We start from the raw sequence: 25076 nt of genomic DNA on the forward strand, positions 1-25076 counted from the left end.
CATGACTGTGTGTGCCACTGAGTGTGTGTGTCACATTGTGTGCGTGTGTGTCACATTGTGTGTGTGTGTCATTGTGTGTGTGTGTGTGTATGCATGTTTGTCACTGTGTGTGTGTGTGTGTGTATCACTGTGTGTATGTGTGTCACTGTGTGTGTGTGTGTGTCACTGTGTGTGTGTGTGTGTGTCACTGTGTGTGTGTGTCACTGTGTGTGTGTGTGTGTCGCTGTGCGTGCGCTCATGTGTGTGTGTGTGTGTGTGTGACTGAGTGTGTGTGTCACTGTGTGGGTGTGTGTCACTATGTGCGTGTCTGTCACTTTGTGTGCGAATATCACTGTATGTGTGTGCGCGTGACCGTGTGTGTTACTGTGTGTGTGTGTCACTGTGTGTGTGTGTGTGACACTGTGTGTGTGTCACTGAGTGTGTGTGTATGTGTGTGTGTGTGTCACTGTGTGTGTCACTGTGTGTGTGTGTGTGTGTGTCGTTGTGTGTGTCACTGTGTGTCTGTGTGTGGGTCACTGTGTGTGTGTGTGTGTGTGTGACAGTGTGTGTGTGTGTTTCTGTGTGTGTGTTACTGTTTGTGTGTGTGTCACTATGTGTGTGTGTGACAGAGTGTGTGTGTATGTGAGTGTGTGTGAGTATCTGTGTGTCACTGTGTGTGTGTGTCACTGTGTGTGTCTGTGTGTGTCTGTGTGTCTGTGTGTCACTGTGTGTGTGTATGTGTCACTGTGTGTGTCACTGTGTGCGTGTGTGTGTGTGTGTGTGACTGTGTGTGTGTGTCACTGTGCATGTCTGTGTGTGTCTGTGTGTCACTGTGTATGTCTGTGTGTGTAATTGTATATGCCTGTGTGTGTATCTGTGCGTGTGTGCGTGTGTCACTATGTGTGTTACTGTGTGTGTGTGTCACTGTGTGTCTGTGTGTCACTGTGTATGTATCTCTGTGTGTGTGTGTCATTGTGTGTGTGTGTCACTGTGCGTGTGTCTGTGTGTCACTGTGTGTGTCTGTGTGTATCACTGTGTGCGTGGGTCACTGAGTGTGTGTGTGTGTGTGAGTGTGTGTGTCACTGTGTGTGTGTGTGTGTGTGTGTCACTGTGTGTTTGTGTGTGTGTCTGTGTGTCAGTGTGTGTGTGTCACTGTGTGTGTCACTGTTTGTGTGTGTCACTGTGTGTGGAACTGTGTGTCACTGTGTGCATGTGTGTGTGTCACTGTGTGTGTGGGTCACTGTGTGTGTATGTGTGTGTCTATGTGTCACTGTGTGTGTGTCACTGTGTGTGTATGTGTGTGTCACAGTGTATGTTTGTGTGCGTATCTGTGTGTGTGTCACTGTGTGTGTGCTTGTCACTGTGTGTGTGTCTGTGTGTCACTGTGTGTGTGGGCCACTGAGTGTGTGTGTGTGTGTGTGTCACTGGGTGTGCCTGTGTCACTGTTTGTGTGTGTGAGGGTGTGTCACTGTGTGTGCGTGTGTGAGTGTCACTGAGTGTGTGTCTGTGTGTGCATGTGTGTCACTGTGTGTGTGTGTCATTGTGTGTGAGTGTTATTCTGTGTGTGTAAGAGTGTGTGTCAAAGTGAGTGTGTGTGTGACTGTGTGTGTGACTGTGCATGTGTACGTGTGTACGTCACTGTGTTTGTTTCACTGTGTGTGTGTGTCACTGTGTCTGTGTCACTGTGTGTGTGTATGTGACTGAGTGTGTGTGTGTAGCACTGTGTGTGTGTGTGGCTGTATGTGTGTGTGTGTGTGTCACTGTGTGTGTGTCACTGCATGTGTGTGTCACTGTGTGTTTGTGTGTGTGTGTGTCACTGTGTGTGTGTCACTGTGTGTGTGTATGTGTATGTGTCACTGTGTGTGTGTCACTGTTTGTGTATGTGTGTCACTGTGCATGTGTCACTGTGTGTGTGTGTATGAATGTGTGTCACTTTGGGACTGTGTCACTGTGTGTGTGTATGTGACTGAGTGTGTATCACTTTGTGTGTGCGTATGTTTCACTGTGTGTGTCTCACTGTGTGTGTGTATCACGTTTTGTGTGTGTGTGAGTTTGTGTGTGACTGAGTGTGTGTGTGAGTGTCACTGTGTGAGTGTCACGGTATGTGTGTGTGCGTGACTGTGTGTGCCATTGATGATGTGTGTTATTGTGTGTATATGTGTCACTGTGTGTCAGTGTGTGTGTGTATGTATGTGTGTGTGTGTGTCACTGTGTGGGTGTGTGTCACTTTGTGTATGCGTATGTCTCACTGTGTGTGTCATTGTGTGTGTGTCACTGTGTGTGTGTATGTCACTGTGTGTGTCACTCTGTGTGTGTGTGTGTGTGTGTGTGACTGTGTGTGCATGTGTGAGCGTGTGTGTGTGTCACTGTGTATGCGTCACTGTGTGTGTGTCATGGTGTGTGTGTGTGTGTGTGTCACTGAGTTTGTGTGTGTGTGTCACTGTGTGTGGGTGTGTGTGTCACTGTGTGTATCACTCTGTGTGTGTGTTTGTGTCACTATGTGTGTGTCACTGTGCATGTGTGTATGTGTTTATAGCACTGTGTGTGTGTTTGTGACTGTGCGTGTGTGTCACTGAGTGTGTGTGTCACTGGGTGTGTGTGCGGGTGTGTGTATGCGTGTGCATGTGTGTGTGACTGTGTGTGCATGTGTGTGTCATTGTGTATGCGTGTATCACTGTGTGTGTCACTGCATATGTGTGTGTCAGTGTGTGTCACTGTGTGTTTGTGTGTGCATGTCACTGTGCGTGTGTGTCACTGTGTGTGTGTCATTGAGTGTGTGTGTGTGAGTGTGTGTGTGTGACTTTGTGTGTGTCACTGTGTGTGTATGTGAGTCACTGTATGTTTGTGTGTGTGTGTGTCACTGTGTGTGTCACTGTATGTGTGTCACCGTGTGTGTGTGTGTGTGTGTCCCCCTGGGAGTACATGTGTCACTGTGTGTGTGTGTGTCATTGTGTGTGTGTCATTGAGTGCGCGTGTGTGTGAGACTGTGCGTGTGTCACTGTGTATGAGTGTATCACTGTGTGTATGTGTGTCACTGTGTGTGTGTGTCACTGTGTGTGTGTGTGTGTCTATGTGTGTCACTGTGTGTGCATTACTGTGTGTATGTGTGCCACTGTGTGTGTGTGTGTCACTGTGTGTGTGTCACTGTGTGTGTCACTTGTGTGTGTGTGTCACTGTGTCTGTGTGTCACTTTGTGTGTGCGTATGTCTCACTGTGTGTGTCATTGTGTGTGTGTGTGTCACTGTTTGTGTGTCCCTCTTGCCACTCTGTGTGTGTGTGTCACTGTGTGTGTGTATGTCACTGTTTGTGTCACTCTGTGTGTGTGACTGTGTGTGTGTCACCCTGTGTGTGTCACTGAGTGGGTGTGTGTCTGTGTCACTGTTTGTGTGTCACTCTTGTCACTGTGTGTGTGTCACTATGTGTGTGTATGTCACTGTGTGTGTCGCTCTGTGTGTGTGTGTTACTGACTGCGTGTGTCGTTGTGTGTGTGTCACCGGTTGTGTGTGTCACTGTGTCTGTGTGTCACTGTGCATGTGTGTGTGTCACCGTGTTTGTGTGTGAGTGTCACTGTATGCTTGTGTGCATGACTGTGTGCCACTAAATGTGTGTGTTACTGTGTGTGTGTGTGTCACTGTGTGTGTCTGTGTGTCACCGTGCATGTGTGTGTGTCACTGAGTGTGTGTCATTGTGTGTGTGAGTGTGTGTGTCGCTGTGTGTGTGTGCGTGTATGTGTCACTGTGTGTGTGTGTCACTGTGTGTGTGTGTTACTGTGTGTGTGTGTGTGTGTGTGAAAGACTCTGTGTGCATGTGTGAGTGTGTGTGTGTGTGTGTTACTGTCTGTGTGTCACTGTGCATGTGTGTATGTGTTTGTAGCACTGTGTGTGTGTTTGTGGGTGTGTCTGTGTCACTGTGTGTATGTGTGACTGTGTGTGTGTCACTGTGTGTGTGTGTGTTACTGAGTGCATGTGTCCTTGTGTGTGTGTGACTGGTTGTGTGTGTCACTGTGCCTGTGTGTCACTGTGCATGTGTATGTGTCACTGTGTTTGTGTCATTGTGTTTGTGTGTGTGGTGCTGTGTGTGTGTGAGTGTCACTGTGCGAGTGCGTAACTGTGTGTGCCACTGAGTGTGTGTGTTACTGTGTGTGTGTATGTGTGTGTGTGTTACTGTGTGTGTATGTGTGTCGCTGTATGTGTGTGAGAGTCACCGTGTGTGTGTGCGTGACTGTGTGTGCCACTGAGTGTGTGTGTCACATTGTGTGTGTGTGTCACTGAGTGTGTGTGTGTGTCACTGGATGTGTGTGTCACCGTGTGTGTGTGTGTGTGACTGTGTGTGTGTGAGACTGTGCGTGTGTGTCACTGCGTGAATGTGTCAATTTGTGTGTGCGTCACTGGATGTGCGTGTGTGTGTCACTGTGTGTGTGTCACTGCATGTGTGTGTGTCAGCGTGTGTCACTGTGTGTTTGTGTGTGTCACTGTGTGTGTGTCACTGTGTGCGTGTATGTGTATGTGTCACTGTGTGTGTGTCACTGTGTGTGTCAGTGTGTGTGTGTCACTGTATGTGTGTGTGTGTGTGACTGTGTGCACTGAGTGTGTTTGTTACTGTGTGTTTGTGTGTGTGTGTAACTGTGTGTGTGCGTGTCACTGAGTGTGTGTGTGTGTGTCACAGTGTATGTTTGTGTGCGTATCTGTGTGTGTGTCACTGTGTGTGTGCTTGTCACTGTGTGTGTGTCTGTGTGTCACTGTGTGTGTGGGCCACTGAGTGTGTGTGTGTGTGTGTCACTGGGTGTGCCTGTGTCACTGTTTGTGTGTGTGAGGGTGTGTCACTGTGTGTGCGTGTGTGAGTGTCACTGAGTGTGTGTCTGTGTGTGCATGTGTGTCACTGTGTGTGTGTGTCATTGTGTGTGAGTGTTATTCTGTGTGTGTAAGAGTGTGTGTCAAAGTGAGTGTGTGTGTGACTGTGTGTGTGACTGTGCATGTGTACGTGTGTACGTCACTGTGTTTGTTTCACTGTGTGTGTGTGTCACTGTGTCTGTGTCACTGTGTGTGTGTATGTGACTGAGTGTGTGTGTGTAGCACTGTGTGTGTGTGTGGCTGTATGTGTGTGTGTGTGTGTGTCACTGTGTGTGTGTCACTGCATGTGTGTGTCACTGTGTGTTTGTGTGTGTGTGTGTCACTGTGTGTGTGTCACTGTGTGTGTGTATGTGTATGTGTCACTGTGTGTGTGTCACTGTTTGTGTATGTGTGTCACTGTGCATGTGTCACTGTGTGTGTGTGTATGAATGTGTGTCACTTTGGGACTGTGTCACTGTGTGTGTGTATGTGACTGAGTGTGTATCACTTTGTGTGTGCGTATGTTTCACTGTGTGTGTCTCACTGTGTGTGTGTATCACGTTTTGTGTGTGTGTGAGTTTGTGTGTGACTGAGTGTGTGTGTGAGTGTCACTGTGTGAGTGTCACGGTATGTGTGTGTGCGTGACGGTGTGTGCCATTGATGATGTGTGTTATTGTGTGTATATGTGTCACTGTGTGTCAGTGTGTGTGTGTATGTATGTGTGTGTGTGTGTCACTGTGTGGGTGTGTGTCACTTTGTGTATGCGTATGTCTCACTGTGTGTGTCATTGTGTGTGTGTCACTGTGTGTGTGTATGTCACTGTGTGTGTCACTCTGTGTGTGTGTGTGTGTGTGTGTGTGTGTGTGACTGTGTGTGCATGTGTGAGCGTGTGTGTGTGTCACTGTGTATGCGTCACTGTGTGTGTGTCATGGTGTGTGTGTGTGTGTGTGTCACTGAGTTTGTGTGTGTGTGTCACTGTGTGTGGGTGTGTGTGTCACTGTGTGTATCACTCTGTGTGTGTGTTTGTGTCACTGTGTGTGTGTCACTGTGCATGTGTGTATGTGTTTATAGCACTGTGTGTGTGTTTGTGACTGTGCGTGTGTGTCACTGAGTGTGTGTGTCACTGGGTGTGTGTGCGGGTGTGTGTATGCGTGTGCATGTGTGTGTGACTGTGTGTGCATGTGTGTGTCATTGTGTATGCGTGTATCACTGTGTGTGTCACTGCATATGTGTGTGTCAGTGTGTGTCACTGTGTGTGTGTATGTCACTGTTTGTGTCACTCTGTGTGTGTGACTGTGTGTGTGTCACCCTGTGTGTGTCACTGAGTGGGTGTGTGTCTGTGTCACTGTTTGTGTGTCACTCTTGTCACTGTGTGTGTGTCACTATGTGTGTGTGTATGTCACTGTGTGTGTCGCTCTGTGTGTGTGTGTTACTGACTGCGTGTGTCGTTGTGTGTGTGTCACCGGTTGTGTGTGTCACTGTGTCTGTGTGTCACTGTGCATGTGTGTGTGTCACCGTGTTTGTGTGTGAGTGTCACTGTATGCTTGTGTGCATGACTGTGTGCCACTAAATGTGTGTGTTACTGTGTGTGTGTGTGTCACTGTGTGTGTCTGTGTGTCACCGTGCATGTGTGTGTGTCACTGAGTGTGTGTCATTGTGTGTGTGAGTGTGTGTGTCGCTGTGTGTGTGTGCGTGTATGTGTCACTGTGTGTGTGTGTCACTGTGTGTGTGTGTGTTACTGTGTGTGTGTGTGTGTGTGTGAAAGACTCTGTGTGCATGTGTGAGTGTGTGTGTGTGTGTGTTACTGTCTGTGTGTCACTGTGCATGTGTGTATGTGTTTGTAGCACTGTGTGTGTGTTTGTGGGTGTGTCTGTGTCACTGTGTGTATGTGTGACTGTGTGTGTGTCACTGTGTGTGTGTGTGTTACTGAGTGCATGTGTCCTTGTGTGTGTGTGACTGGTTGTGTGTGTCACTGTGCCTGTGTGTCACTGTGCATGTGTATGTGTCACTGTGTTTGTGTCATTGTGTTTGTGTGTGTGGTGCTGTGTGTGTGTGAGTGTCACTGTGCGAGTGCGTAACTGTGTGTGCCACTGAGTGTGTGTGTTACTGTGTGTGTGTATGTGTGTGTGTGTTACTGTGTGTGTATGTGTGTCGCTGTATGTGTGTGAGAGTCACCGTGTGTGTGTGCGTGACTGTGTGTGCCACTGAGTGTGTGTGTCACATTGTGTGTGTGTGTCACTGAGTGTGTGTGTGTGTCACTGGATGTGTGTGTCACCGTGTGTGTGTGTGTGTGACTGTGTGTGTGTGAGACTGTGCGTGTGTGTCACTGCGTGAATGTGTCAATTTGTGTGTGCGTCACTGGATGTGCGTGTGTGTGTCACTGTGTGTGTGTCACTGCATGTGTGTGTGTCAGCGTGTGTCACTGTGTGTTTGTGTGTGTCACTGTGTGTGTGTCACTGTGTGCGTGTATGTGTATGTGTCACTGTGTGTGTGTCACTGTGTGTGTCAGTGTGTGTGTGTCACTGTATGTGTGTGTGTGTGTGACTGTGTGCACTGAGTGTGTTTGTTACTGTGTGTTTGTGTGTGTGTGTAACTGTGTGTGTGCGTGTCACTGAGTGTGTGTGTGTGTGTCACAGTGTATGTTTGTGTGCGTATCTGTGTGTGTGTCACTGTGTGTGTGCTTGTCACTGTGTGTGTGTCTGTGTGTCACTGTGTGTGTGGGCCACTGAGTGTGTGTGTGTGTGTGTCACTGGGTGTGCCTGTGTCACTGTTTGTGTGTGTGAGGGTGTGTCACTGTGTGTGCGTGTGTGAGTGTCACTGAGTGTGTGTCTGTGTGTGCATGTGTGTCACTGTGTGTGTGTGTCATTGTGTGTGAGTGTTATTCTGTGTGTGTAAGAGTGTGTGTCAAAGTGAGTGTGTGTGTGACTGTGTGTGTGACTGTGCATGTGTACGTGTGTACGTCACTGTGTTTGTTTCACTGTGTGTGTGTGTCACTGTGTCTGTGTCACTGTGTGTGTGTATGTGACTGAGTGTGTGTGTGTAGCACTGTGTGTGTGTGTGGCTGTATGTGTGTGTGTGTGTGTCACTGTGTGTGTGTCACTGCATGTGTGTGTCACTGTGTGTTTGTGTGTGTGTGTGTCACTGTGTGTGTGTCACTGTGTGTGTGTATGTGTATGTGTCACTGTGTGTGTGTCACTGTTTGTGTATGTGTGTCACTGTGCATGTGTCACTGTGTGTGTGTGTATGAATGTGTGTCACTTTGGGACTGTGTCACTGTGTGTGTGTATGTGACTGAGTGTGTATCACTTTGTGTGTGCGTATGTTTCACTGTGTGTGCCTCACTGTGTGTGTGTATCACGTTTTGTGTGTGTGTGAGTTTGTGTGTGACTGAGTGTGTGTGTGAGTGTCACTGTGTGAGTGTCACGGTATGTGTGTGTGCGTGACTGTGTGTGCCATTGATGATGTGTGTTATTGTGTGTATATGTGTCACTGTGTGTCAGTGTGTGTGTGTATGTATGTGTGTGTGTGTGTCACTGTGTGGGTGTGTGTCACTTTGTGTATGCGTATGTCTCACTGTGTGTGTCATTGTGTGTGTGTCACTGTGTGTGTGTATGTCACTGTGTGTGTCACTCTGTGTGTGTGTGTGTGTGTGTGTGTGACTGTGTGTGCATGTGTGAGCGTGTGTGTGTGTCACTGTGTATGCGTCACTGTGTGTGTGTCATGGTGTGTGTGTGTTTGTGTCACTGTGTGTGTGTCACTGTGCATGTGTGTATGTGTTTATAGCACTGTGTGTGTGTTTGTGACTGTGCGTGTGTGTCACTGAGTGTGTGTGTCACTGGGTGTGTGTGCGGGTGTGTGTATGCGTGTGCATGTGTGTGTGACTGTGTGTGCATGTGTGTGTCATTGTGTATGCGTGTATCACTGTGTGTGTCACTGCATATGTGTGTGTCAGTGTGTGTCACTGTGTGTGTGTATGTCACTGTTTGTGTCACTCTGTGTGTGTGACTGTGTGTGTGTCACCCTGTGTGTGTCACTGAGTGGGTGTGTGTCTGTGTCACTGTTTGTGTGTCACTCTTGTCACTGTGTGTGTGTCACTATGTGTGTGTGTATGTCACTGTGTGTGTCGCTCTGTGTGTGTGTGTTACTGACTGCGTGTGTCGTTGTGTGTGTGTCACCGGTTGTGTGTGTCACTGTGTCTGTGTGTCACTGTGCATGTGTGTGTGTCACCGTGTTTGTGTGTGAGTGTCACTGTATGCTTGTGTGCATGACTGTGTGCCACTAAATGTGTGTGTTACTGTGTGTGTGTGTGTCACTGTGTGTGTCTGTGTGTCACCGTGCATGTGTGTGTGTCACTGAGTGTGTGTCATTGTGTGTGTGAGTGTGTGTGTCGCTGTGTGTGTGTGCGTGTATGTGTCACTGTGTGTGTGTCACTGTGTGTGTGTGTGTTACTGTGTGTGTGTGTGTGTGTGAAAGACTCTGTGTGCATGTGTGAGTGTGTGTGTGTGTGTGTTACTGTCTGTGTGTCACTGTGCATGTGTGTATGTGTTTGTAGCACTGTGTGTGTGTTTGTGGGTGTGTCTGTGTCACTGTGTGTATGTGTGACTGTGTGTGTGTCACTGTGTGTGTGTGTGTTACTGAGTGCATGTGTCCTTGTGTGTGTGTGTGACTGGTTGTGTGTGTCACTGTGCCTGTGTGTCACTGTGCATGTGTATGTGTCACTGTGTTTGTGTCATTGTGTTTGTGTGTGTGGTGCTGTGTGTGTGTGAGTGTCACTGTGCGAGTGCGTAACTGTGTGTGCCACTGAGTGTGTGTGTGTTACTGTGTGTGTGTATGTGTGTGTGTGTTACTGTGTGTGTATGTGTGTCGCTGTATGTGTGTGAGAGTCACCGTGTGTGTGTGCGTGACTGTGTGTGCCACTGAGTGTGTGTGTCACATTGTGTGTGTGTGTCACTGAGTGTGTGTGTGTGTCACTGGATGTGTGTGTCACCGTGTGTGTGTGTGTGTGACTGTGTGTGTGTGAGACTGTGCGTGTGTGTCACTGCGTGAATGTGTCAATTTGTGTGTGCGTCACTGGATGTGCGTGTGTGTGTCACTGTGTGTGTGTCACTGCATGTGTGTGTGTCAGCGTGTGTCACTGTGTGTTTGTGTGTGTCACTGTGTGTGTGTCACTGTGTGCGTGTATGTGTATGTGTCACTGTGTGTGTGTCACTGTGTGTGTCAGTGTGTGTGTGTCACTGTATGTGTGTGTGTGTGACTGTGTGCACTGAGTGTGTTTGTTACTGTGTGTTTGTGTGTGTGTGTAACTGTGTGTGTGCGTGTCACTGAGTGTGTGTGTGTGTGTCACAGTGTATGTTTGTGTGCGTATCTGTGTGTGTGTCACTGTGTGTGTGCTTGTCACTGTGTGTGTGTCTGTGTGTCACTGTGTGTGTGGGCCACTGAGTGTGTGTGTGTGTGTGTCACTGGGTGTGCCTGTGTCACTGTTTGTGTGTGTGAGGGTGTGTCACTGTGTGTGCGTGTGTGAGTGTCACTGAGTGTGTGTCTGTGTGTGCATGTGTGTCACTGTGTGTGTGTGTCATTGTGTGTGAGTGTTATTCTGTGTGTGTAAGAGTGTGTGTCAAAGTGAGTGTGTGTGTGACTGTGTGTGTGACTGTGCATGTGTACGTGTGTACGTCACTGTGTTTGTTTCACTGTGTGTGTGTGTCACTGTGTCTGTGTCACTGTGTGTGTGTATGTGACTGAGTGTGTGTGTGTAGCACTGTGTGTGTGTGTGGCTGTATGTGTGTGTGTGTGTGTGTCACTGTGTGTGTGTCACTGCATGTGTGTGTCACTGTGTGTTTGTGTGTGTGTGTGTCACTGTGTGTGTGTCACTGTGTGTGTGTATGTGTATGTGTCACTGTGTGTGTGTCACTGTTTGTGTATGTGTGTCACTGTGCATGTGTCACTGTGTGTGTGTGTATGAATGTGTGTCACTTTGGGACTGTGTCACTGTGTGTGTGTATGTGACTGAGTGTGTATCACTTTGTGTGTGCGTATGTTTCACTGTGTGTGCCTCACTGTGTGTGTGTATCACGTTTTGTGTGTGTGTGAGTTTGTGTGTGACTGAGTGTGTGTGTGAGTGTCACTGTGTGAGTGTCACGGTATGTGTGTGTGCGTGACTGTGTGTGCCATTGATGATGTGTGTTATTGTGTGTATATGTGTCACTGTGTGTCAGTGTGTGTGTGTATGTATGTGTGTGTGTGTGTCACTGTGTGGGTGTGTGTCACTTTGTGTATGCGTATGTCTCACTGTGTGTGTCATTGTGTGTGTGTCACTGTGTGTGTGTATGTCACTGTGTGTGTCACTCTGTGTGTGTGTGTGTGTGTGTGTGTGTGACTGTGTGTGCATGTGTGAGCGTGTGTGTGTGTCAATGTGTATGCGTCACTGTGTGTGTGTCATGGTGTGTGTGTCACTGTGCATGTGTGTATGTGTTTATAGCACTGTGTGTGTGTTTGTGACTGTGCGTGTGTGTCACTGAGTGTGTGTGTCACTGGGTGTGTGTGCGGGTGTGTGTATGCGTGTGCATGTGTGTGTGACTGTGTGTGCATGTGTGTGTCATTGTGTATGCGTGTATCACTGTGTGTGTCACTGCATATGTGTGTGTCAGTGTGTGTCACTGTGTGTGTGTATGTCACTGTTTGTGTCACTCTGTGTGTGTGACTGTGTGTGTGTCACCCTGTGTGTGTCACTGAGTGGGTGTGTGTCTGTGTCACTGTTTGTGTGTCACTCTTGTCACTGTGTGTGTGTCACTATGTGTGTGTGTATGTCACTGTGTGTGTCGCTCTGTGTGTGTGTGTTACTGACTGCGTGTGTCGTTGTGTGTGTGTCACCGGTTGTGTGTGTCACTGTGTCTGTGTGTCACTGTGCATGTGTGTGTGTCACCGTGTTTGTGTGTGAGTGTCACTGTATGCTTGTGTGCATGACTGTGTGCCACTAAATGTGTGTGTTACTGTGTGTGTGTGTCACTGTGTGTGTCTGTGTGTCACCGTGCATGTGTGTGTGTCACTGAGTGTGTGTCATTGTGTGTGTGAGTGTGTGTGTCGCTGTGTGTGTGTGCGTGTATGTGTCACTGTGTGTGTGTGTCACTGTGTGTGTGTGTGTTACTGTGTGTGTGTGTGTGTGTGTGAAAGACTCTGTGTGCATGTGTGAGTGTGTGTGTGTGTGTGTTACTGTCTGTGTGTCACTGTGCATGTGTGTATGTGTTTGTAGCACTGTGTGTGTGTTTGTGGGTGTGTCTGTGTCACTGTGTGTATGTGTGACTGTGTGTGTGTCACTGTGTGTGTGTGTGTTACTGAGTGCATGTGTCCTTGTGTGTGTGTGTGACTGGTTGTGTGTGTCACTGTGCCTGTGTGTCACTGTGCATGTGTATGTGTCACTGTGTTTGTGTCATTGTGTTTGTGTGTGTGGTGCTGTGTGTGTGTGAGTGTCACTGTGCGAGTGCGTAACTGTGTGTGCCACTGAGTGTGTGTGTTACTGTGTGTGTGTATGTGTGTGTGTCACTGTGTGTGTGTCACTGTTTGTGTATGTGTGTCACTGTGCATGTGTCACTGTGTGTGTGTATGAATGTGTGTCACTTTGGGACTGTGTCACTGTGTGTGTGTATGTGACTGAGTGTGTATCACTTTGTGTGTGCGTATGTTTCACTGTGTGTGTCTCACTGTGTGTGTGTATCACGTTTTGTGTGTGTGTGAGTTTGTGTGTGACTGAGTGTGTGTGTGAGTGTCACTGTGTGAGTGTCACGGTATGTGTGTGTGCGTGACTGTGTGTGCTATTGATGATGTGTGTTATTGTGTGTATATGTGTCACTGTGTGTCAGTGTGTGTGTGTATGTATGTGTGTGTGTGTGTCACTGTGTGGGTGTGTGTCACTTTGTGTATGCATATGTCTCTGTGTGTGTCATTGTGTGTGTGTCACTGTGTGTGTGTATGTCACTGTGTGTGTCACTCTGTGTGTGTGTGTGTGTGTGTGTGTGTGTGACTGTGTGTGCATGTGTGAGCGTGTGTGTGTGTCACTGTGTATGCGTCACTGTGTGTGTGTCATGGTGTGTGTGTGTGTGTGTGTCACTGAGTTTGTGTGTGTGTGTCACTGTGTGTGGGTGTGTGTGTCACTGTGTGTATCACTCTGTGTGTGTGTTTGTGTCACTGTGTGTGTGTCACTGTGCATGTGTGTATGTGTTTATAGCACTGTGTGTGTGTTTGTGACTGTGCGTGTGTGTCACTGAGTGTGTGTGTCACTGGGTGTGTGTGCGGGTGTGTGTATGCGTGTGCATGTGTGTGTGACTGTGTGTGCATGTGTGTGTCATTGTGTATGCGTGTATCACTGTGTGTGTCACTGCATATGTGTGTGTCAGTGTGTGTCACTGTGTGTGTGTATGTCACTGTTTGTGTCACTCTGTGTGTGTGACTGTGTGTGTGTCACCCTGTGTGTGTCACTGAGTGGGTGTGTGTCTGTGTCACTGTTTGTGTGTCACTCTTGTCACTGTGTGTGTGTCACTATGTGTGTGTGTATGTCACTGTGTGTGTCGCTCTGTGTGTGTGTGTTACTGACTGCGTGTGTCGTTGTGTGTGTGTCACCGGTTGTGTGTGTCACTGTGTCTGTGTGTCACTGTGCATGTGTGTGTGTCACCGTGTTTGTGTGTGAGTGTCACTGTATGCTTGTGTGCATGACTGTGTGCCACTAAATGTGTGTGTTACTGTGTGTGTGTGTGTCACTGTGTGTGTCTGTGTGTCACCGTGCATGTGTGTGTGTCACTGAGTGTGTGTCATTGTGTGTGTGAGTGTGTGTGTCGCTGTGTGTGTGTGCGTGTATGTGTCACTGTGTGTGTGTGTCACTGTGTGTGTGTGTGTTACTGTGTATGTGTGTGTGTGTGTGTGAAAGACTCTGTGTGCATGTGTGAGTGTGTGTGTGTGTGTGTTACTGTCTGTGTGTCACTGTGCATGTGTGTATGTGTTTGTAGCACTGTGTGTGTGTTTGTGGGTGTGTCTGTGTCACTGTGTGTATGTGTGACTGTGTGTGTGTCACTGTGTGTGTGTGTGTTACTGAGTGCATGTGTCCTTGTGTGTGTGTGTGACTGGTTGTGTGTGTCACTGTGCCTGTGTGTCACTGTGCATGTGTATGTGTCACTGTGTTTGTGTCATTGTGTTTGTGTGTGTGGTGCTGTGTGTGTGTGAGTGTCACTGTGCGAGTGCGTAACTGTGTGTGCCACTGAGTGTGTGTGTGTTACTGTGTGTGTGTATGTGTGTGTGTGTTACTGTGTGTGTATGTGTGTCGCTGTATGTGTGTGAGAGTCACCGTGTGTGTGTGCGTGACTGTGTGTGCCACTGAGTGTGTGTGTCACATTGTGTGTGTGTGTCACTGAGTGTGTGTGTGTGTCACTGGATGTGTGTGTCACCGTGTGTGTGTGTGTGTGACTGTGTGTGTGTGAGACTGTGCGTGTGTGTCACTGCGTGAATGTGTCAATTTGTGTGTGCGTCACTGGATGTGCGTGTGTGTGTCACTGTGTGTGTGTCACTGCATGTGTGTCACTGCATGTGTGTGTGTCAGCGTGTGTCACTGTGTGTTTGTGTGTGTCACTGTGTGTGTGTCACTGTGTGCGTGTATGTGTATGTGTCACTGTGTGTGTGTCACTGTGTGTGTCAGTGTGTGTGTGTCACTGTATGTGTGTGTGTGTGACTGTGTGCACTGAGTGTGTTTGTTACTGTGTGTTTGTGTGTGTGTGTAACTGTGTGTGTGCGTGTCACTGAGTGTGTGTGTAACTGTCTGTGTGTGTGTGTCACTGTGTCTGCGTGTGTCTGTCACTGAGTGTGTGTGTTACTGTGTGTGTGTCACTGAGTGTGCGTGCGTGTCACTGTGTGTGTGCCTGTCACTATGTGTGCATGTGAAACTCTGTGTTGGGTCACTGAGTGTGTGTGCCACTGTGTGTGTTTGTGTGTGTGTCACTGTGTTTGTGTGAGACTGTGTGATAGGGTGTATGTGTGTAACTGTGTGTGTGAGTGTCACTGAGTGTGTGTGTAACTGTCTGTGTGGTTCACTATGTGTGTGTATGTGTCACTTTGTGTGTGCATATGTCTCATTGCGTGTGCTACTGAGTGTGTATGTTACCGTCTGTGTGTGAGTGCATGTCACTGTGTGTATGTGTGTCACGGTGTGTGTGTCACTTTGTGTGTGTTTGTGTCACTGAGTGTCTGTCACAGAGTGAGTGTATGTGTGTCACTGTGTGTGTGTGTGTCACTGTGTGTGTTTCGCTGTGTGTGTGTATGTTACTGAGTACGTGTGTCAATGTGTGTGTGTGACTGTGTGTGCACTGAGAGTGTTTGTTACTGTGTGTGTGTGTAACTGTCTGTGTGTGTGTCACTGTGTCTGTGTGTGTCTGTCACTGAGTGTGTGCGTCACTGTGTATGTGTCGCTATGTGTGTGTGAGTGTCACTGTGTGTGTGTGTGTGTGTGTGTGTGTAACTGTGTGTGTGTGTCGCTGTATGTGTGTGAGTGTCACTGTGTGTGTGTGCGTGTATCACTGGGTGTGCGTGTGTGTGTCTGTGTGTGTCTGTAACTGGGTGTGCATGCGGGTTTGTGTGTGTGTCACTGTGTGTGTGTGTATGTGTTTGTAGCATTGAGAATGTGCGTGTGTGTCACAAAGTGTGTGTGTGTCTGTGTCACTATTTGACTGTGTGTGTGTGTGTGTGTGCGTGTGTCAATGTGCGTGTGTCTGTCAATGTGTCTGTGTGTGTGTCACTGGGTGTGTGTGTCACTGTGTGTGTATGTGTCACTGTGCATGTACGTGTGTATGTGTGTGTGTGCGTGCGTGCGTGTGTCGCTGAGTGTGGGTGTGTGTGTGTGTGTCATGGTGTGTGTGTGTGTGTCACTATGTGTGTGTGTCACTGTGTGTGTATGTGTCGCTCTGCATGTGCGTGTGTATGTGTGTGTGTGTGCACGTGCGTGTGTCGCTGAGTGTGGGTGTGTGTGTCACTGTGTGTGTGTGTCACAGTGTGTATGTGTGTGTCACTGTGTGTGTGTGTGTGTCACTGTGTGTATGTGTGTCACTATGTGTGTGTGTGTTTGTCACTGTGTGTGTGTGTATGTGTGTCACTGTGTGTGTGTCACTGCGTATGTGTGTGTTTCACTGTGTGTGTGTGTCACTGTGTGTGTGTGTGTCACTGTGAATGTGTGTGTCACTGTGTGTGTGTGTGTCACTGTGCGTGTGTGTGTCACAGTGTGTGTGTGTGTGTCACTGTGTGTGTGTGTGTGTCACTGTGTGTATGTGTGTCACTGTGTGTGTGTGTGTGTGTCACTGTATGTGTGTGTCACTGTGTGTGTATGTCACTGTGTATGTGTGTGTCACTGTGTGTGTCTGTGTGTGTGTGTGTCACTGTGTGTATGTGTGTCACTGTGTCTATGTGTGTGTGTGTGTGTCACTGTGTGTATGTGTGTCACTGTGTGTGTGTGTGTGTCACTGTGTATGTGTGTGTCACTGTGTGTGTGTGTCTGTGTGTGTGTGTGTGTCACTGTGTGTATGTGTGTCATTGTGTGTGTCTGTGTGTGTCTGTATGTCTGTGTGTCACTGTGTGTGTGTATGTGTCACTGTGTGTGTGTGTGTGTGTGTGTCACTGTGTATGTGTGTGTGTGTGTCACTGTGTATGTGTGCTGCTGCAGGAGGGCAATGGCTGACTGCAGTGCGGGCAGGTACAGCAGGAGCGCCGAGGTCGGGGCAAAGGAGCGGCAGGAGTTCATTGAGGGAAATGACCGGGGCCCAGAAGAGGCGAGAGCCCGAGGGCAGCACGGGCCAACCCACACTGTGATGTGTGCGCACTGGGTCTGTGCAGCAGAGCTGGTCTCCAGTCGCCTTGGTTAATCCTTGCCACTGGACCAAGACCTAGCTCTGTCAAGCCCGTGTGATGGCTGGTGTGCAACAGTCACCACACGTTAAAAAAATCCACGCACAGGCATCTTCCACCCTTCAGGATTTAGTTCGGACCTGGAATTTTAGGTCCTTCATTGAAACACCTGCGAACTTTTTGACGTGGAAGCAAGTCATCCTCGATTCGAGGGACTGCCTATGATGATGATGATGTGTATCTGTGTTACTGTGTGTGTGCGTATGTGTTTCACTGTGTGTGTGTGAGACTTTGTGTGTCGCTGGGTGTGGGTGTGTGTCACTGTGTATGTGTGTGTCACTGTGTGTGTGTCACTGGGTGTGTGGGTGTGTGTCACTGTGTGTGTGTGACACTTTGTGTGTCACTGTGTGTGTGTCACTGTGTGTGTGTCACTGAGTGTGGGTGTGTGTGTGTGTGTGTGTGTGTCATGGTGTGTGTGTCACTGTCTGTGTATATCACGATGTGTGGGTGTATGTGTGTAGCATTGAATCTGTGTCACTGAGTGTGTCTGTATGTAAGTGTGTATGTGTGTGTGTCACTTTGTGTGTGTTTGTGTCACTGAGTGGGTGTCACTGAGTGGGTGTATGTGTGTCACTGTGTGTCTATGTCACTGTTTGTCTGTGTATGTGACTGTCACTGTGTGTGTGTGACTGTGTGCGCTACTAAGTGTAGGTGCTACTGTGTGTGTGTGAGTGTCATTGTGTGTGTCACTGAGTGTGTGACTCACTGTATGTGTGTCATGCTGTGTGTGTGTGTGTCACTGTGTGTGTGTGTGACTGAGTGTGTGTGTGTCCATGTCACTGTGTGTGCCAGCGTGTCTGTCACTGTGTGTGTCACTGCATGTGTGTGCGTCTGTGTCACTGAGTGTGTTTGTCACTGTGTGTGTGTCATTGTGTGAGTGTGTCACTGTGCATGTGCGTGTGTGTGTCACTGTGTATGTGTCTGTGTGTGTGTGTGTGTGTCACTGTGTATGTGCATGTGTTTGTGTATGTGTGCGTGTCGCTGAGTGTGGGTGTGTGTGTGTGTCACTGTGTGTGTGTGTCAGTGTCTGTGTGTATCATGGTGTGTGCCTCTACGTGTATGTCATTGAGTCTGTGTTACTGAGTGTGTCTGTATGTCACTGTGTATGTGTGTGAATGTGTGCCTGTCACTGTGTGTGTGTGACTGTGTGTGCCACTGAGTGTGTGTGTTACTGTGTGTGTGTATGTGTGTCACTGAGGGTGTGACCCACTGCATGTGTGTCATACCTAGTGTGTGCATGTCAATCTGTGTGTGTGGGTGTGTGTCACTGAGTGCGTGTGTCACTGTTTATATCTGTGTGTCTGTCACTGTGTGTGTCACTGTGTGTGTTAGTGTGTGTGTCAGTGTGTGTGCGTTAGTGTGTGTTTGTGTGTGTCATTGTGTATGTGTCACTGAGTGTGTGTGTCACTCTGTGCGCATGTGTGTGTGTGTCAATGGGAGAGTGTGGGTGACTCTGTGTGTGTGTCACTGAGTGTGCGTGTGTGGGTGTGTGTCACTGAGTGTGTGTGTCACTGTGTATGTGTGTGTGTGTGTCACTGCGTATGTTTATGTATCACTGTGTGTGTGTGTGTATGTCTGCGTGTCACAGTGTGTGTGTGCGTGTGTGACTGAGTGTGTATGTGTGTGTGTGTGTCACTGTGTGTGGGTGGGTGTGTCATTGTGTGTGTGTGTGTCATTTTGTGTGCGTTTGTGTCACTGAGTGTGTGTCACAGAGTGTGTGTATGTGTGTCACTCTGTGTGTGTGTGTGTGTCACTGAGTGTGTGTTACTGTGTGTGTGAGTGCGTGTCACTGTGTGTGTGTGTGTGTCACTGTACGTGTGTGTGTCTCACTGAGTGTGTGACTCACTGTATGTGTGTCATGCTGTGTGTGTGTGCATGTGTGTGTGTGTGTTACTGTGCGTGTGTGGGTGTGTCACTGTGTATGTGTGTGTGTGTGGGTGTGTGGGTGTCACTGTGTGTGTGTGTGTGTGTGTGTCACTGAGTTTGTATCATTGTGTGTGTGTGTCGCTGTGTTTGTGTGAGTGTCACTGTGTGTGTGTATGTGTCATTGTGTGTATGTGTGTGTGCCACTGAGTGGGTGTGTGTGTGTGTGTGACTCTGTGTGTGTGTGTGTGTGACTGTGTGAGTGTGTCGCTGTGTGTGTGTGTGTCATTGTGTGTGCGCGTGTGTGTGTGTATGTCACTGGGTGTGTGCGTGGGCGTGTGTGCCACTGAGTGTGTGTCACAGAGTGTGTGTATGTGTGTAACTGGGTGTGTGTGTGTGTGTGTCACTGTGTGTGTGTCACTGTGTGTGTTTCGCTGTGTGTGTGTATGTTACTGAGTACATGTGTCAATGTGTGTGTGTAACTGTGTGTGCAGTGAGTGTGTTTGCTACTGTGTGTTTGTGTGCATGTGTAAATGTGTGTGTGCGTGTCACTGAGTGTGTGTGCAACTGTCTGTGTGTGTGTCACTGTGTCTGCATGTGTCTGTCACTGAGTGTGTGCGTCACTGTGTGTGCCACTGAGTGTGTGTGTCACTGTGTGTGTGTGTGTTTATGTGTGTCGCTGTGTGTGTGTGTGTGTGTTGCTGTGTGTGTGTGTGTCACTGTGTGTGTGTATGTGTTTGTAGCACTGAGTGTGTGCATGTGTGTCACAGAGTGTGTGTGTGTGTCTGTGTCACTATTTGTCTGTGTGTGTGTGTGTGACTGTCACTCTATGTGTGTGAGACTGTGTGTGTGTGTCAATGTGTGTGTATCTGTCACTGTGTGTACGTGTGAGACACTGAGTGTATGTGTGTCACTGTGTGTGTGTGTCTGTGTGTGTGTGCGTGACGTTGTGTGTGTGTCACTGTGTGCATGTGTGTGTGTCTATCACAGTGTGTGAGTCATTGAGTGTGTGTATGTGTGTCAGTGGGTGTGTGTGTGTGTCACTTTGTGTGTGTCAATGTCTGTGTGTGTGAGTCACTGTGTGTGTGTCCATGTGTGTATGTGACACTGAGTATGTGTGTCACTGTGTGTCACTCTGTGTGTGTCTCACTCTGTGTGTTTGTGTGTGTGTCACTGTATGTGTCTGAGTGTCACTGTGTGTGTGTGCGTGACTGTCTTTGTCACTGAATGTGTGTGTAACTTTGTGTGTGTGTGTGTGTGTGTGTGTGACTGTGTGTGTGTGTCACGGTGTATTTGTGTGTGTGTGTGATTGAGTCTGTGTCATTGAGTGTGTGTATGTGTCACTGGGTGTTTGTGTGTGACTGTCACTGCGTGTGTGTGTGACTGTGTGTGTCACTGAGTGTGTGTGTGTGTCACTGTGTGTGTGTGTCACGGTGTATTTGTGTGTGTGTGTGTGATTGAGTCTGTGTCATTGAGTGTGTGTATGTGTCACTGGGTGTGTGTGACTGTCACTGCATGTGTGTGTGACTGTGTGTGCCACTGAATGTGTGTGTTACTGTGTGTGTGTGTGTCACTGTGCGTGTGTGTGTGTCACTGAGCGTGTGACTCACTGTATGTGTGTCATGCTGTGTGTGTACATGTGTGTGTGTGTGTCACTGCGCGTGTGTGGGTGTGTCACTGTGTATGTGTGTGTGTGTGTGGGTGTGTGTGTGTCACTGTGTGTCACTGCATATATTTGTGTATCACTGTGTGTGTGTCTGTGTGCGCGTGTGTGTGTGTATCACTGGGTGTGTATATGTGTGTGTGTGTGATGTGTGCATGTGTGTCGTGTGTGTGTGTATCACGGTGTGTGGGTGTATGTGTGTGTCATTGAGTCTGTGTCACTGAGTGTGTGTGTCAGAGTGTGTGTATGTGTGTCACTGGGTGTGTGTCTGTGTGTCACTGTGCGTGCGTGTGTGTCACTGAGTGTGTGACTCACTGTATGTGTGTCATGCTGTGTGTGCATGTGTGTGTGTGTGTCACTGTGCGTGTGTGGGTGTGTCACTGTGTATGTGTGTCTGTGTGTGGGTGTGTGTGTGTCACTGTGTGTGTGTGTGTCACTGAGTTTGTATCGTTGTGTGTGTGTGTGCCACTGAGTGTGTGTGTATGTGTGTGACTCTGTGTATGTGTGTGTGTGACTGTGTGAATGTGTCGCTGTGTGTGCGTGTGTGTGTCATTGTGTGTGCGCGTGTGTGTGTGTATGTCACTGAGTTTGTGTATCACTGTGTGTATGTCTGTCACTGGGTGTGTGCGTGGGTGTGTGTGCCACTGAGTGTGTGTCACAGAGTGTGAGTATGTCTGTCACTGTGTGTGTGTGTGTGTGTGTGTGTGTGTGTGTCACTGTGTGTGTGTTGCTGTGTGTGTGTGTGTCTGTGTCACTGAGTGTGTGTATGTGTTTGTAGCACTGAGTGTGTGCATGTGTGTCACAGAGTGTGTGTGTGTCTGTGTCACTATTTGTCTGTGTGTGTGTGTGACTGTCACTGTATGTGTGTGAGACTGTGTGTATGTGTCAATGTGTGTGTGTCTGTCACTGTGTGTGCGTGTGAGACTGTGTGTTTGGGTCACTGAGTGTATGTGTGTCACTGTGTGTGTGTGTCTGTGTGTGTGTGACGTTGTGTGTGTGTCACTGTGTGCATGTGTGTGTGTCTATCACAGTGTGTGAGTCATTGAGTGTGTGTATGTGTGTCAGTGGGTGTGTGTGTGTGACTGTCACTGCGTGTGTGTGTGACTGTGTGTGCCACTGAATGTGTGTGTTACTGTGTGTGTGTGTCACTGTGCGTGTGTGTGTGTCACTGAGTGTGTGACTCACTGTATGTGTGTCATGCTGTGTGTGTGCATGTGTGTGTGTGTGTCACTGTGCGTGTGTGGGTGTGTCACTGTGTATGTGTGTGTGTGTGGGTATGTGTGTGTCTCTGTGTGTGTGTGTGTGTCACTGAGTTTGTATCATTGTGTGTGTGTGTCGCTGTGTGTGTATGAGTGTCACTGTGTGTGTGTATGTGTCATTGTGTGTATGTGTGTGTGCCACTGAGTGTGTGTGTGTGTGTGACTCTGTGTGTGTGTGTGTGTGAGACTGTGTGAGTGTGTCGCTGTGTGCGTGTGTGTGTTATTGTGTGTGCGCGTGTGTGTGTATGTCACTGAGTTTGTGTATCACTGTGTGTATGTCTGTCACTGGGTATGTGCGTGGGTGCGTGTGCCACTGAGTGTGTGTGTGTGTCACTGTGTGTGTTTCGCTGTGTGTGTGTATGTTACTGAGTACATGTGTCAATGTGTGTGTGTAACTGTGTGCAGTGAGTGTGTTTGCTACTGTGTGTTTGTGTGCATGTGTAAATGTGTGTGTGCATGTCACTGAGTGTGTGTGCAACTGTCTGTGTGTGTGTCACTGTGTCTGCATGTGTTTGTCACTGAGTGTGTGCGTTACTGTGTGTGTGTCGCTATGTGTGTGTGAGTGTCACTGTGTGTGTGCGTGACTGTGTGTGCCACTGAGTGTGTGTGTCACTGTGTGTGTGTGTGTGTTTGTGTGTGTCGCTGTGTGTGTGTATGTGTGTGTTGCTGTGTGTGTGTGTGTCACTGTGTGTGTGTATGTGTTTGTAGCACTGAGTGTGTGCATGTGTGTCACAGTGTGTGTGTGTCTGTGTCACTATTTGTGTGTGTGTGTGTGTGACTGTCACTGTATGTGTGTGTCAATGTGTGTGTGTCTGTCACAATGTGTGCGTGTCTGTCACAATGTGTGCGTGTGAGACTGTGTGTTTGGGTCACTGTATGTTTGTGTCTGTGTCACTGTGTGTGTGTCACTGAGTGTGTGTGTGTGTGTGTGTGTCACTGTGTGTCTGTGTCACTGTGTGTTTGTGTCTGTGTCACTGTGTGTATGTCCCTGTGTGTGTGTCACTGGATGTGCGTATTTGTGTGTCACTGTGTGTACATGTGTGTGTGTGTCAATGGGAGTGTGTTTGTAACTGTGTGTGTGTGTGTGTGTCACTGCGTATATTTGTGTATCACTGTGTGTGTGTGTCTGTGTGCGTGTGTGTGTGTGTATCACTGGGTGTGTATATGTGTGTGTGTGTGATGTGTGCATGTGTGTCGTGTGTGTGTGTATCATGGTGTGTGGGTGTATGTGTGTGTCATTGAGTCTGTGTCACTGAGTGTGTGTGTCAGAGTGTGTGGATGTGTGTCACTGGGTGTGTGTATGTGTGTGTCACTGTGCGTGTGTGTGTGTCACTGAGTGTGTGACTCACTGTATGTGTGTCATGCTGTGTGTGTGCATGTGTGTGTGTGTGTCACTGTGCGTGTGTGGGTGTGTCACTGTCTATGTGTGTGTGTGTGGGTGTGTGTGTGTCACTGTGTGTGTGTGTGTGTCACTGAGTTTGTATCATTGTGTGTGTGTGTGTCGCTGTGTGTGTCACTGTGTGTGTGTATGTGTCATTGTGTGTATGTGTGTGCGCCACTGAGTGTGTGTGTGTGTGTGTGTGTGACTCTGTGTGTGTGTGTGTCATTGTGTGTGCGCGTGTGTTGTGTACGTCACTGAGTTTGTGTATCACTGTGTGTATGTCTGTCACTGGGTATGTGCGTGGGTGTGTGTGCCACTGAGTGTGTGTCACAGAGTGTGTGTATGTGTGTCACTGGGTGTGTGTGTGTGTGTGTCACTGTGTGTGTTTCGCTGTGTGTGTGTATGTTACTGAGTACATGTGTCAATGTGTGTGTGTAACTGCGTGTGCAGTGAGTGTGTTTGCTACTGTGTGTTTGTGTGCATGTGTAAATGTGTGTGTGCGTGTCACTGAGTGTGTGTGCAACTGTCTGTGTGTATGTCACTGTGTCTGCATGTGTCTGTCACTGAGTGTGTGCGTCACTGTGTGTGTGTCGCTATGTGTGTGTGAGTATCACTGTGTGTGTGCGTGACTGTGTGTGCCACTGAGTGTGTGTGTCACTGTGTGTGTGTGTTTGTGTGTGCCGCTGTGTGTGTGTATGTGTGTGTTGCTGTGTGTGTGTGTCACTGTGTGTATCTGCGTGTCTGTCACTGTGTGTGTCACTGTTTGTGTGTGGGTGATGGGGTGTGTGTGTGTGTCTGTATCACTGTGTGTGTGCTTCACTGTGTGATTGTGTGTGTGTGTGTGTGTGTGTGTGACGGTGTTTGTGTGTGACTGTGTGTGTGTCACGGAGAGGGTCGTGTCACTGAGTTTGTGTCAGCATGTGAGTGTGTGTGTGACTGTATTTCTGTCACTGAGCGTGGGTGTCACTATGAGTGTGTGTGTGTCACGTGTGTGTGTGTGTCACTGTGTGCATGCGTGACTGTGTGTGTGTGTGACTGTGTGTGCCACTGAGTGTGTGTGTCACTGTGTGTGTGCCCATGTGTGTGTGTGTCACTGAGTGTGTGTTTCACTGTGTGTGTGTGAATGTGTGTATGTGTGTGTCACTGTGTGTGTATCACTGTGTGTGTGTGAGTGTCACTGAGTGTATGTCACGGAGTGGGTGTGTGCCACTGTGTATGTGTGTGTGTGTCACTGTGTGTATCACTGTGTCTCACTCTGTGTGTGTGTGTGTCACTGTATATGTGTGTGTCACTGTGTGCAGTGAGTGTGTGTCTTACTATGTACTTGTGTGTGTGTGTAACTGTGTGTGAGTGTCACTGAGTGTGTGTGTAACTGTCTGTGCGTGTCAATATGTGTGTGTTACTTTATGTGCGCATATGTCTCACTGTGTGTGTCTCACTGTGTGTGTGTGCGTCACTGTATGTGTGTCGCTATGTGTATGTGAGTGTCACTGTGTGTGTGTGTGACTGTGTGTGGGTCACGCTGTGTGTATATGTGTGTCTGTCACTGTGTGTGTGTGACTGTGTGTGGGTCACTGTGTGTATGACTCTGTGTGTGTGTGTTCCCGTGTGTGTGTCACTGTGTGTCTGTCACTGTGTGTTGTGTGTGTGTGCGTGTCCCTGTGTGTGTGTCACTGTGCGCGTGCCTGTGTGTGTCACTGTGTGTGTGTGAGTGTCATTGTATGTGTGTGCGCGTGACTGTGTGTGCACTGAGTGTGTTTGTTACTGTGTGTTTATGTGTGTGTGTAACTGTGTGTGCGCGTGTCACTGAGTGCATGTGTAACTGTCACTGTGTCTACGTGTGTCTGTCACTGATTGTGTGCATCACTGTGTGTGTGTGTAAAACTGTGTGTGTGTGTGTATATGTGTGTCGCTGTATGTGTGTGAGTGTCACTGTGTGTGCGTGTGTGTGTCACAGTGTGCGTGTGTGTCCATGTGTGTGTGTATGTGTAGCACTGAGTGTGTGCGTGTGTGTCACAGTGTGTGTGCGTGACTGTGTATGTGTGTCAATGTGTGTGTGTCTGTCAATGCGTCTGTGTGTGTGTCACTGGGTGTGTGTATTACTGTGTGTGTGTGTGTGTCACTGTGTTGTATGTGTCACTGCATGTGCGTGTCTGTGTCACTGTGTGTGTGTG

At 48.5% G+C, this 25076-nt stretch overlaps 2 pseudogenes; both read left to right on the top strand.

Annotated features, from left to right (window-relative positions):
• The window catches only part of LOC139278106 (uncharacterized), a 30057-nt pseudogene extending 11269 nt beyond the window's left edge, over positions 1-18788 (top strand).
• A 1494-nt stretch (positions 18789-20282) lies between these two features.
• The window catches only part of LOC139278107 (uncharacterized), a 52126-nt pseudogene continuing 47332 nt past the window's right edge, over positions 20283-25076 (top strand).

This window comes from Pristiophorus japonicus, chromosome 13 (assembly GCF_044704955.1).
Source record: "Pristiophorus japonicus isolate sPriJap1 chromosome 13, sPriJap1.hap1, whole genome shotgun sequence".
Lineage (NCBI taxonomy): Eukaryota > Metazoa > Chordata > Chondrichthyes > Pristiophoridae > Pristiophorus > Pristiophorus japonicus.